The sequence below is a fragment of the Macrobrachium rosenbergii genome, chromosome 30 (genome assembly GCF_040412425.1).
Source record: "Macrobrachium rosenbergii isolate ZJJX-2024 chromosome 30, ASM4041242v1, whole genome shotgun sequence".
Taxonomy (NCBI): domain Eukaryota; kingdom Metazoa; phylum Arthropoda; class Malacostraca; order Decapoda; family Palaemonidae; genus Macrobrachium; species Macrobrachium rosenbergii.
Window position 1 is genome coordinate 4,367,548 of NC_089770.1, and position 14,110 is coordinate 4,381,657.

The 14,110-nt window shown below is 37.6% G+C and overlaps 1 protein-coding gene across 9 annotated transcripts in view; it reads left to right on the top strand.

Moving 5' to 3' along the window:
- The window catches only part of numb (NUMB endocytic adaptor protein), a 180,303-nt gene that overhangs the window by 105,485 nt on the left and 60,708 nt on the right, over positions 1-14,110 (top strand). For 2 of the 9 annotated variants that reach the window (XM_067131547.1, XM_067131551.1), the window contains exon 1: positions 9,487-9,591. The exons of 5 other annotated variants lie outside the window; for them this stretch is intronic. The gene's annotated coding sequence lies outside the window, so the exon portion shown is untranslated. Of the gene's footprint in view, positions 1-9,486; positions 9,592-9,757; positions 9,781-9,951; positions 10,064-14,110 lie in introns of those variants that run through there. 2 more of the 9 variants (XM_067131549.1, XM_067131550.1) reach the window with 2 other exon arrangements.

A 14,110-nucleotide genomic window follows, 5' to 3' on the forward strand; every position in this document is an offset into this window, starting at 1 on the left:
GAAGGAATTCATGATTTCCTCCCTCTCTCTCTCTCTCTCTCTCTCTCTCTCTCTCTCTCTCTCTCTCTCTCTCTCTCTCTAATACACACGCACACATACAGATGCACTGGTATAATGAAACAGTAATAGATTCATGATTTCTCTCTCTCTCAAGCACACACAGACGTACTGGTATAATGAAACAATAGATTCTCTCTCTCTCTCTCTCTCTCTCTCTCTCTCTCTCTCTCTCTCTCTCTCTCTCTCTCTCTCACTTTTTGTAGTGATATGCAAACATATCAACAGACCTGTTCTGTCCATCGTTCTCAGCCCTTGTGCAAATGTGTGAAAATAAAACAAGAAATTTGTAAATGTCACTACTATCAGTGTATAACGAATATTTCCGGTCTTGTGCGGAAGATCTTGCAGTGCAACGGAGACCGAGAAATGAATCATTTCACCGCATAACGATTCAATTTTTGATGTGGCTGATTGATCGAATTCCATTAACGGCAGTAGAACGTACTTGGTTCTACTGTTTATAGATACTAAACCGAGCTCGTGAGCTCGCGTTAGGAGAGTTTTAGCCTACTCGTAGTACTAGACGGTTTGTTTGCATAAAATAAAGTTATTTAATTTTATTTTAGGTAATTCTTAGGGTGGGGCGTTCTAAGCGTAGCCACTGTTGAGATATGCACTATTTTTTGTAGCTGATATATCTTATCGATTTCTTGTGTTTGTATATATATACATGGATATGTGTATATGAATTGCACATCGTGTGTAGACAGAATCGATGAGCTGTTAATGAGGCCTCTTTGTAGGCGTATAAAACGACTAATGCAGTGGAATTTTATTGCCTATTTGGTTCATCCGCGATTCATTAGTTAGGCCAAACTGCTTTTGTAGGCCTATGTATGTATATTTATAAATATGAGTGTGTATGTTTGTATTGATGGCTTTGCACAATTATGGTATAAGAAAATAAGTCATGTAGGCCTATGTATATATATATATATATATATATATATATATAAATTATATATATATGTGTGTGTGTGTTTGTATGTATTGATGGCTTTGCACTGTTATGGAATAAGAAAATGTCTCATGTAGGCTTATCTATGTACTGTATATATGTATATATATATGTGTGTGTGTGTATTGATGGCTTTGCACAGTTATAGAATAAGAAAGTGTCTCATGTAGGCCTATGTATGTACTGTATATATATATATATATATATATATATATATATATATATATATATATATATATATATATGTGTGTGTGTGTTTATTGATGGCTTTGCACAATTAAGGAATAGGAAAATGAGTGATGAATGGAATGTGAAATTGTTGACGTTCACAGACGATGCATTACTGATTTGGGAAGTGAAGGGAAAACTTTCGAGACTGGTGACTTTGAAAGTGCTTGCGAGAGGAGAAAGTTGCCAGCAAATGTGACTTAAGCTGAGAGGGCAAATGGAAAATAGGAAGAAGGAACCGTAAATGTTTTTTTATGAATAGTTATCCTCGACTTGGATGCAGCCTGCCACAGTCAAGTAACTACAAGGTGCATATGTCACTGCTTAGGCTAACGGCGTCATTAAGAGATTTGACGGATCTTTTCAAAATCAACAGAATTCTGAAGAATGGTATAAACAAGTAAAAAATGCGCCGAAGTTCCTTCGGCGCAGTCGAGTTTTCTGTAGAGCCGCTACAGCGTATAATCAAAGCCACCGAAGTTAGATCGATCTTTCGGTGGTTTCGGTATAATGCTGTATGAGCCGCGACACATGAAGGTTTAACCACGGCCCGGTGGTGGCTTAGTCTATATCGTTGCCAGAAGCACGACTAAGACTAACTTTAACCTTAAATAAAATAAAAACTACTAAGGCTAGAGGGCTGCAATTTGGTATGTTTGATGGTTGGAGGGTGGATGATCAACATACCAATTTCCAGCCCTCTAGCCTCAGTAGTTTTTAAGATCTGAGGGCGGACAGAAAAAGTGCGGACAGAAAAAAGTGCAGACAGAATAAAGTGCTGACAGAATAAAGTGCAGACGGACAGACAAAGCCGGCACAACAGTTTTCTCTTACAGAGAACTAAAAAGCATCTTAATGAATAGAAACGGGTAATTATAGACCCAAAAGAGAGCAGATCAATACGCCCATTACAGGTGAAAGGGGCGTGTCAAATCTCCCGGTGACCTCGCTGAGGGCTTTAACAGGAAAGCATAGAGCCCATATTTATTATCATTCACATTCTCGTTCTTCCATCTGACATCCCTCAACCCCCCTCTATCAATAGTTTCGTAGTGCAGATGAGAAGTTTTCCTCCTGTTACACCTTTCAAACCTTTTTACTGTCATGTTCCCTTTCGGCGCTTATTGGCCTCTGCCCTAAATTCTACATTCCAATTCCACTTCCAAGTGTCATGTCTCACTCTGGACCTTGTACGTCGATGTAAGTGGGTCCTGTCTTCGTTTTCAGTATAACTGCTATAATTGCCACGGAGCGCTGTCTGTCTCTTGGCGAATAATCTGTGAAGCCATCTGGGTGCTGAAATGGCTCCGGTACGGCTTCTTATTCACCTGATATCGAATACTTGGTTGGTGAAGAGTTTTACGGGGTTTCTAGGCTACCTGCTGGAAGTGTGGGATAAGTGAGTCTCTCTCTCTCTCTCTCTCTCTCTCTCTCTCTCTCTCTCTCTCTCTCTGGTTCTCGTTGGCTTGCTAGCACTGAATGAGGTACCTGGTTGTTGAATGCATGTATGGGTCTTTGCAAGAGAGAGAGAGAGAGAGAGAGAGAGAGAGAGAGAGAGAGAGAGAGAGAGAGAAATAATACTTTCACTCAGCATTCCACCAATATGCAAACAATTTTACTGCAATTGAAAAACGGAGGGTTTTCGACAAAATAATCCTCACTAAACTATGGGGCAGCCATTCACCTGGTGTGCGCGCTCGCTCTCTCTCTCTCTCTCTCTCTCTCTCTCTCTCTCTCTCTCTCTCTCTCTCTCTCTCTCTCTCTCTCTCTCTCTCGTAGAGGAGTTTGTAATTGGAAGATTACATTGTATGGTCCGCAGGGTATAGTGGAAGCGTTCATGAATTGTGGTAATTGCCAGTTTACAAAAGGTGATGCGAAATATTTATTGGTTTAATAATAAAACACTTTTGTGACGTGTAGGTGAAATAGAAAATTTATATAGATATGTATATATGTATTTATGTATATATGTAATATATGACACATATATATATGTATATGTATGTATGTATGTATATAAGCATTAAGCTACAAATGTCCATTAATATCTAATTTGCTCTACCTCGGAAATAATAGATATTAAAGGACATTTGTAACTTAATGCTTGTACATGAATCACGGTGATGTGATGAAATTCAAATATACTGTATATATATGTGTGTATATATATCTGTATATATATATGTATGTATGTATACACAAATTTTTTAATGAAACAGTTACTGTATGTGAGAAGATTGAAATTAAAGGATAAAGGCTGTATGTGTGTATGTGTGTGTCTGAGAGAGAGAGAGGAAATTGTAGGCCAATTTCGTCACCACTTCAGAAAGGAAGTGCATGGAGAAGTACCCGGTAATTAATTGCATTTTTTTTTTTTTTTTTTTGACCCAAGCCCCGCCCAAAACAGAGAGACAATCCGGGAAAAAGAAGTAAAAAAGGGAAATGCAGACAGAGATCGAATGAAAGGGGAAAATGAAATGGAAAAATGAAAAGAAATTTAATTAGGGAAATGAATTGGAAGCGCTGAAAAAAAAAAAATAAATTGAATGCGATCAGTGGTGGAATATGTATATACACACATACATATACTGTATATGTGTGTAAATATCCTTATATATATGTATGTATATTTATATATAAAACTCTCTCTCTCTCTCTCTTTCTATATATATATATATATATATATATATATATATATATATATATATATATATATATATATATATATATATATATAACAATAAAACAATTGACAGTGACTTGGACCACCCAGCTATCAAGAGATATAGTTTAATACCGACTCTGCCATACATATTCCTGTCGAATTCAGATACTATCAGAATCGATATCACCCCCGTCTCCACCACGATACTTTAATTGGTAAGGTTGAAACACTTCGACTAATTATGAATTTTTGTCACTTACACGCGCGTGACGTTTTTGTATTCATGAATATTACGTCACAAGTTCGTTTGATATTCAGTTCACTGTTTTATATTCAGTTCAAATACCTTGTGAGTAACTTGGACTCAAGGGGAATTATAAAAGATATGTGGTATATATGTATATATATATATATATATATATATATATATATATATATATATATATATATATATATATATGTGTGTGTGTGTGTGTGTGTGTTATATATATTACACACAACCACATGCATATATATATATATATACATATATTTATGTATACGTACACTTCAATTGCTAATGTTCTCCTTCTTCCTCCTCCCCGCATTTGCATGTTAAAATAATAAAAATAATTCATGTATCGGTATTTCTTCAGGGTCATCGAACGATCGATTAACATAACGCCTCGGTAATTATGAATTACAGTCATTCTCAATACCTTCCTCCCTCTTTCTATAAGTATTTGGGCTTAATTGTGTTTACCCAGCCTCGCTCACTCGCCAGATAAAGAAAGCATTATCACAAGACGAAGGCTGGGACGGTCTCAAGTCCCAACGGCGCTTCCTATGAGTGTATGCATACCGGAAGTCGTGAGTAAGAGTTGTCAGGGAATACTTAGAAGCAAATACTTAGAAGTGAATGAGATAAGGGATATTTAGAACTGTATTAAGGAAAGGATGTTTTTGAGGGGCACTGGGGATGCATGAGGATCTGCATATGTGTATGTATATCAGATATAGAAACGCCAAAATATGGAAAATGAAGGCTACATTTCGGAGACCAAAGTGTCTCTCTCCTCAGGCAAAATATAGATTTTTGTGTTCCACATTTTGGCGGTTCTGTGGGCTTCCATATATTCGATGGACTTCTGTTTTAGCAGAAAATATTTCATAGTATATAGCCGGTATCATTCTTTATCCCAAGACGCTTGAGCAGAAGACACTCACAGCTGAAAATGTTATGAAGATGAATTCAGTACTCTTCCCTGCCTGCGTAGCAAGCCCCACTGTCCCATTTCTAGACGTCTGAGGCGGTGAACGGAATAACAGCATACATTGAAAGGTACTTACACTGAACTTGCCGTCTCCGATGAAGATTATACCGATTTCATCACAGTGTTGCAAAGGTTAATGCATTCTTGAATTCTCTGTGGTATCCCTTCGAGTTTTCTGTAATCAATGGGAATTTAAAATGTTAAATGCTATGTATCAGTGTTCTTTGAGATACGGCAGTGATTTAGTCTCAGTAAAGGGGATAGTGCCGTCAGTGCCCCTCACACGGTGCACTGTAGGCATTACTTGAGGTTCTTTGCACCGTTCCTTCGGCCCGTGGCTGCAACCCCTTTCGTTCCTTTTACCGTACCTCCGTTCATATTCTCATTCTTCCATATTACTCTCCTCAACCCTCTCCTAACAGTTGATTCAACATTATTTCCAGCGCTGTATGACCTCTTAACATCGGGGCCCAAGGCCACCCATTGTAACTTTCCACCTGTCCATATTCTGGCCTGAAATATATGGCTAAATTTCATATTCCAAGTTCCAACTGTACTGTAGTTATATATATATGTACATATATATTTATATATATATATTTATACACACACACATATATATATATATATATATATATTTATATATATTCATTTATTTATTTATTCCAGTCAAGAGTTTTGTTCCTGGTGCTTACATTCTCATGCCTGGTCATTCAATCATCCTTCTATGTTGCAGGCATGCAGTAAGTTCTGTCGTAACAGCCAAATCTTTTACATTTAATGAGAGAATTCTGCTGAATCCACTTACTGCGATCCTTCTAGTATCCTAGTACCCGACTCTCCTCTCTCTCTCTCTCGGCTCGATATCTAGGTGTGCCAGAAATCTGCTGGAACTTATTAATGATAAATATGATTGTCTGTGTCCTAGTGGTTAGCGACATCGCCTCATCAGCGATAGGCCTCAATCGATCCCATGGGAGGGGACTTGGGGAAACGATTTAGGTCGTTGCATGGAGAACTGTGGCTATTAGATTGTGGCAGGGTCTATGCGGATAAGAACTGTAAGAAGACAAAGTATTGGAAATAATTGAGTAGCTCTTTGCGTAATAATATATATATATATATATATATATATATATATATATATATATATATATATATATATATATATATATATATATATATATATATAATATAATCTTCTATGGAACTTCTTTTTAAATATCCTGAATATTGTGATGCCAGTTTTAGTAACCATAAATCAATCAATCAATCGCTTTGTGACCTACTCGGCGTCGAAGAATCCATTGCGCCTCTGTCGACCTCAGAAGATAATTACGTACCTGGTAGTTAGCTGGCTGTGGAGGTTTGCATATGTGGTGGGAGAAGGGCCCAAGGCTATCTTATCTACCTCCTATTATAAGACTTGCCGTGAACGGAAAATTTAACACCTTCTGGAACTGCCCCTCTCTAAGGGGGTAGGGGAAAATTGTGTTTTAATTATTATTATTATTATTATTATTATTATTATTATTATTATTATTCACAAAAATCTCATAATAGCATAAATCACTAAAATGATGAAGAAATCCGGTGGATGTGGATGTAAATATACTGTGTATATGTATATATATTATATATATATATATATATATATATATATATATATATATATATATATATATATATATATATACTTATATATATTACATCTACACCAGTGATATTAAGCGATATTTTCTTCTTATATATATATATATATATATATATATATATATATATATATTAATATTATTATTATTATTATTATTATTATTATTATTATTATTATTATTATTATTATTAATAATAAACATTCAGATGATTAAAACATATTTTGACCCTTATCGACTCTACTTTTTTCCATTCACGCAAAAAAACAAGGAACTTCAAACATCAAATAACATCATTACCATATATAACTTCTATTAAACAACATCAATTTCAGGATGAGCATAGAGCATCATATGATCGCTTTGACAAAACAACATCAATTTCAAAATGAGAGTAGACTATCAAGCCGTCGCTTTGACAAGGCGGTCACGACTCTTAAGCCTTCTGTGCTGACAGCTGAAACAGATGACTTCAGCAAATCAGAGAATATGCGGTTGAAACCCTTTGCCTGCACTTTGCAGACTTGTGGTCATCAAATCCGCTGTTGTTTTGTACAACTTGTAACTGCCAGTTTTCCCCGTCTATCTCAAGATGTAATGACGCTAATAATACTTAAATGCACACAGTGTACACTTGTCTTTTATTCCTCACACCGCTGGACTGTTGAACAGCTTCCCAGAGGATGTTGTGGGGTTGGAACTTCGGAAGTTCAGGCGAAGATGCAGTGCATTGCTGCCCTAATACTATTTTTCTTGCATTTTAATACATTTTATCTATTTATTAATGTATTTTTTTCTTTTTTAATAAGTGGGATCTCTTCTTTCTCTATTTCCCTTTAGTTCCTCTTACTTCTTCCTAATGAACGCCGTAATATTCTTTGGAAGCTTGAATTTCAAGTTAGTGGCCCCTTTGGTGGGCTTGTTCCATATGAATAGGGTCCATCCTCTGAAAAATTATAATAATTATTACTAATTGCGATGTTTCATAAAAAAACAGTAAGATAACTCGAATGTGCGAGTATTGTACTGTAGAGTACTATAGAGACATTGAAGCCTAATTAAGATACCTTTATCGTTCTGGCGTTGTTTTCACCTCACAATCTAGTTGCAGATATGTTTCACTACTTTCGAAGATTAATAACATTACAAAACTGTTCTCCAAAGTTTTGTGTTTACAAACAGTTCTGTTAGAGCTCGGCCTTTCCTAGATTTGCAAACACAAATCTTGATAGAGCGAGCTTGAAGCTTTCGCTGAATGTGTGCTGCCTACAGGGGTGTATTGCTGTGGAGCAAGTGGTTTTTTGAGCTTACTGGCCGCTTGTTAGGAAACAACTCCATTTAATGTGTTGAAATAGTATATACATGTATATATAGATAGATAGATTGATATTCACACACATACATATACTGTATATACATATATATACACATTAACTTCTAGGAATACAGTAAACCAGTCTCCTGAGGCAGGAAGAATGTGCATGTATGTATGTATGTATATTTTATCTTTGCTCTGTACGTAAAATTGAAATTATGCAACAAACTACCGCGTATGATGTCATCCTAAGCCGTGATCCAGTTTTCTGTCATCCCCCCCCCTCCCGTCTTTATCCTAAGCACCTGCTTAGGATGGATTTGAACGGATCAAGGCAAGATGGTGGACAGAATTTCGTTTTTTTCTCTCTCTCTGACAGCTATCACACGTCAGCTCCGAGTGCAGTTAGATCGGTGTTTTTATATTGATTAATAAGTTAACGTATGTTTATTGTGTATTTACACGTTATTCAAAATGTACGAATCATGTAAATCTCGGTATAGGACTTCGTTTGTAGAGGAAGCCCATGTATGGAAAAGTAAAATTATATATATATATAGGCCTAAGTGGGAAGGTATATACAAAAAGTCATCACTCAACAAAGTGTTTAATCATATTAATCGCTTTGAAAGGCTTCATTTGTAGAGGAAGCCTATAGCCTATATGGAAAAGTAAAAAAAAAAAAAAAAAAAAAAAAAAAAAAAAAAAAAAAAAGTAAAACATGGGCCTAAGTGTGAAGGTATTTACAAAAAGTCATCAGTCAACAAATGTCTAAGTACAGACCATCCCTCAGTCTGCACGTAGCGATCAGCTGGGATATTCCCCCTGACAGTCGAGAACATTCGCGTATAGCAAATCGATTTTAATCTAAGTTATTCATTGTAGGCCTATGGTTATATAGTCTGGAATACCCAAGTGCTAACTGGTGCGTGGAACAGCTTCTGGTGTCGACTTGCAGAGATAAACGAAAATTTCTGTGCAGAAAATGAGTTTCTTATAGTTGAAGTCAAACCCAGTCTCTTCTGTGTGTAACAGGGCTTGACTTCTTACTTTGGCTGTTTAGTGGGGTCATTGGGGTGGGGCTCTGGGGTTGGAACCCGTCTTTTGGGGGGAGGGGGGTGGTGTCCTCTGGGTTTAGTGGCTCGGGTGATGTCGATGCCGGGTGAAGTGATCCAACCTCTAGAAAAAAAAATATTTCTCACAAATCTCCTCATTTTCGAGGACCTTCCTCCCAATGGGAACCATCTTCTCGCTTCGGAGACGTAATCAAATTTCAAATCGAGTCATTTGCAGCGGAATGCAAACCCTTTCGAGGCATTTTGGGACCCGGGGGTCAAAGCGAATCGAGTAGATCGTACGTGTGGCTGCGCGGTACGGGACGGCGACGGTGGTGGTGGTGGTGGTGGGTTGAGAACTTGAGCACCAAGAAGGGTCCTGTCAGTGGAACGTGGTGGAACGTGGTTGGTGTTCCGTCGATTTAGTTCGATGCCATATTTCGTCTCCTCCGAAGGGAAACTGGCCGTTCCCCGGTGTCTTAAATCGTAGTGGGTCAGACCAGCTTCGAAGTGAAGTGACGAACGATCGAGTGCGGGGTGTAGCATCTCCGTCGGGGAGGTTTTTAGACTGCCTTGGTGTAAGATGGCCTCCAGGTGTGTTTGTGTGTGTGTCTGAGTGTCCCGTTGCTCTCTCTCTCTCTCTCTCTCTCTCTCTCTCTCTCTCTCTCTCTCTCTCTCTCTGCTCTGCCACACACACATTCCTCGTCGGTCCTCTCTCAACCCAGCCAGGAGGAGGAACAACACATTCACTCACGGCCTTTGGAATACAACGTTAAAACCAAGTGTTAAATTACGGATGAAAAAGCATCAAGTGTTACCTGGCCTGTGGCCGAGGAACACTTGTTTGTCGGCCTGAGAAAATCAGTGTTTCGCTCCAGTCAGTACAGTGTTGCTTAGGCGAAAGAATCGGGAATTTACCCTTTAAAAAGATGAAGTGTTACCTGGTGTACGGAGCAGTGTTCCTGGCCCAAAGAAACGGCGTGTTAATGTGTTGATAAGTCGATACCAAAAACGAAGTGTTTACCGTTCATACGAACGCACTTTCACTTAACGTGAATAACGGTGTTCTTGACGGGAAAAATTAAAAGAACAGTTTGCGCGCTGTTAAATGTTACGGAGAACAACGGGGAGTTAACAAAGAAGGCATATGTTGGGGTCGTTTCCCCCCCGTCAGATGACAAATCTCCACTGCCTCGTGAAAGTTGGTGCTGTAGGCCTAATGTGTTCACTGTTGTTTCTTAACACCTTCGTCGAGGTTTGTGTTTACTTGTGTACACATTGGGTATACAGACGTATATTCTTGTATACAGGTACACGTGCGCGCCTGGACAAACACATGCGTATATTTATGTATGTACAGTATGTATAATATATATGTGTATATATATGTATATATATATATATATATATATATATATATATATAATATATATATATATATATATATATATATATATATATATATATATATATATATATATATATATATATATATATATATATATATATATTGAGAGAGAGAGAGAGAGAGAGGTAAAATATAAATAAATCTTTGTATAACAATTCAACAAATGCATGTTCCATATTAGAATGTTTTAAGGTATATTTCCAGTCAATTATAGTTCTCTCTCTCTCTCTCTCTCTCTCTCTCTCTCTCTCTCTCTCTCTCTCTCTCTCTCTCTCATACGCAATACGTTCGATTTCAAGGTGATTACTGGTTCATGTACCAACGTATAGGTTGGAACGACCGGTAGAAAATAATTACTACTAGGTCCTGAGTAGGTATTGCTAATCTTTGAGCCCATAATTATATATATATATATATATATACATACATACATACATACATACATACATACATACATACATACATACATACATACATACATACACACTTAGCCACGGGCATTGCATTTGTCTTCGTGTATAGGTCTAGAAGCAAATTTCCCAAGCAAACGGATTCAAATAAGAAAGGAAAAAGAAATTTATAATAAATTACAGGTATTAAGGGAGAGCAGAAGTCGGCAGAAAAGTCCACAGCGTGCGTGACTTGAAACTGTTTCATTGTGACCATAAGTTCAGTGACTGTAACAGTTCAATAACTTCGCCTGGCTGCATATTGGAAACTGTTCTGACTGTCATCAGTTGCCCATGAGGTCTGGCTTCATATATTTCGGGAAAGTGGTATATCTTACTGGGTCTAATGAGATACCAGTTTCCACATCAGGTTTCCTGTCAGGTTGGTGAGATTTTGTGTGTCGTAAGCGCGGCCTTGTTCCCATCTTCACTTTAAACCTCGGTAGAAATTAAATCATTTGAACTAGTGACAGGTTTGACCTGTTAGGCCTATGGTTACACGTTCTCTAAGTCTCTTTCCTTTTTGTACGGTCGGTACTCGTTTATGTCAAGATAAACTAAGTTTTTTTTATTTGTCAAATGCTGTCCAAGTTTTCACTTTAAATTGAGGACATGAAATGGTCGGACAGCTCTCAGGGACAACAGGTAGAAATTAAATAGGTCAGCAGTAATGGGGAGTCAACAAGTAATGTCTTCCAGTAGAAAGTTAAAGGCTCTCTCTCTCTCTCTCTCTCTCTCTCTCTCTCTCTCTCTCTCTCTCTCTCTCTCTCTCTCTCTCTCTCTCTCTCTCTCATATTACTAGTAGGTTGGAAATTATGACAGATTACCCAGCTTGCTAAGTGGTTGAACAGTGTAGACTTATCTACTGTTCATTTTACACTTTGGCCAGTGGCTGCATATCAACTTTATGTAAAGGACTAGAACGTCTATATAGATATATATATATATCTATATATATATATATATATATATATATATATATATATATATATATATATATATTATTGTCATATGATTTCATTTTGCATAACTAGACCCATGCGCCTTGGTTCAAATCTTGCGGAATCAAAATTTTCCACAATTTAATCTCTTTATCAGTATTTAGGAAAAAAAAGTGGTTTCATCCACAACACTGAACCCCCTCTCTCTCTCTCTCTCTCTCTCTCTCTCTCTCTCTCTCTCTCTCTCTCTCTCTCATTACTGAACTGTGGCGACATCCTTTTGACATTTGGGATGTTATGCTGCCCCGTCCTGTTTCGTGATAAACGGCATCTTGCAGTTTGATTTCCTAGCGATCAGTTCTTGTGTGCGTTGGGTAAGGCTTCACAATAATCTCGAGAAATAGGTCAGACACACGGTGGGTGAATTCAGTGTCTTATAACAACCGGAAGATTGGTAAACCGTTGACCATCTCTCAACACTTTTGACTGTTGAAATCGACAGTCATCTGATACCGTGGTTTATAATTGTCCGATTACATTGCTGTTCTGTTAAGTGACATTTTCCCTAGTGCCTTTAGTCTTTGGCATTCTCTTCCTGCTTCTGGTTTTCCTGAGTCAATTTTTTTATTTTTATCTTCTTGCCCCTATTTTTGTCTATTCGATTCATGTTATCTTCTGGCCTGGGCTAGAAAAGCTGTCTAGTTTTGCATGCCCAATGGGCGTGTGTCCTTAAGTAATCGAGAAGATTTATTGCAGTGTTCCACAGACAAAAATCCGTTGAAATATTCGTGTATTAGGCCTATGTCATGAAGTGAGCAGTACAGTTAAGACTTTTAGTCCATGTTGGTCATATTTTCCCTTGTTGATGGTGGCATATATAATAGAATTCATGAGATACAGCACACACCATTTACATATAAGATTTAATGACTAGTAACAGAAAACTCCGCCCCTCTTACCATCCATGGCAATTAAACTAACTGCCTACTGTGTTCGCTGATCCTGTAAACTCGCATCGTGTTACCGGCAGAAAACATTTTAAATCTTCATCAGCGTTTGTCATTCGTTTTGTCTATTGATGTGTCTGTACTCATTATTATATATATCACTGTTAATATGTAAGGTTCATTGACGAGTCCACTGAAATAAACAAACGATAGCCTACACTCTCGTGACACACAGTATTGCCGGCTATGGATGAAGGTTTGTTTGTTTTTCCTAGTTAGACCCTGGGTGATGAATGCATGAATCTGATCCGCGCTCATACGAGTGTGTGTACATACATAAGTTGTTTCTCTTACACACACACACACACACACACACTCATACTCATATATATATATATATATATATATATATATATATATATATATATATATATACATATAAGCCTAAGCATGTGTGGGGAGAAATTTCTCGGTGTCGTCAAGATGTTTTGGATAGTTAGAAACTAGAGAATAAAAAGATAATTTTTGTCTACAGAATGAGATATAGATATGTAATAGGCATGGTGACTGACATTATTCACACCATCTTACGCCAACGTGACTGGTTACTCTCTCTCTCTCTCTCTCTCTCTCTCTCTCTCTCTCTCTCTCTCTCTCTCTCTCTCTCTCTCTCACATACAAGATCCCGTTTGCTTTTCGTGACCTTATCATCAGTGAATTATGTACTTGCCATATAGTCGACTTTTGTAGTACGATTCCTAACTGGGTTGGAAAGTAAAGTAAGAATGTAACAAAGCCGAGTTATGAGTGCTCCAGTAATTAGTAAAGATGAAGAGGGTTTCGATTAGGTAAAATTCACTCCCCATTCTCTCTCTCTCTCTCTCTCTCTCTCTCTCTCTCTCTCTCTCTCTCTCTCTCTCTCTCTCCAGAAAAGAGTGGGCGTCTGTCTTCTTTAAGCATCTCGAATTTCCTCGCCCGTTCGTGACGTCATCGGTCTCAAAAGGCGCGGTGGGATTATGGCCGTGATTTGGTTCATTATCTTGGGGATGCTTAATTTTTGTTCAGTTTAATGCATTAATAAGCAAAAGTCTTAGAAAATATGATAGGGCAGAGGAGCATGACGTCACGCAATGTAGCAGCGTTCATGACCTTAGACGCTATCACACCAGTTTGCGGAAA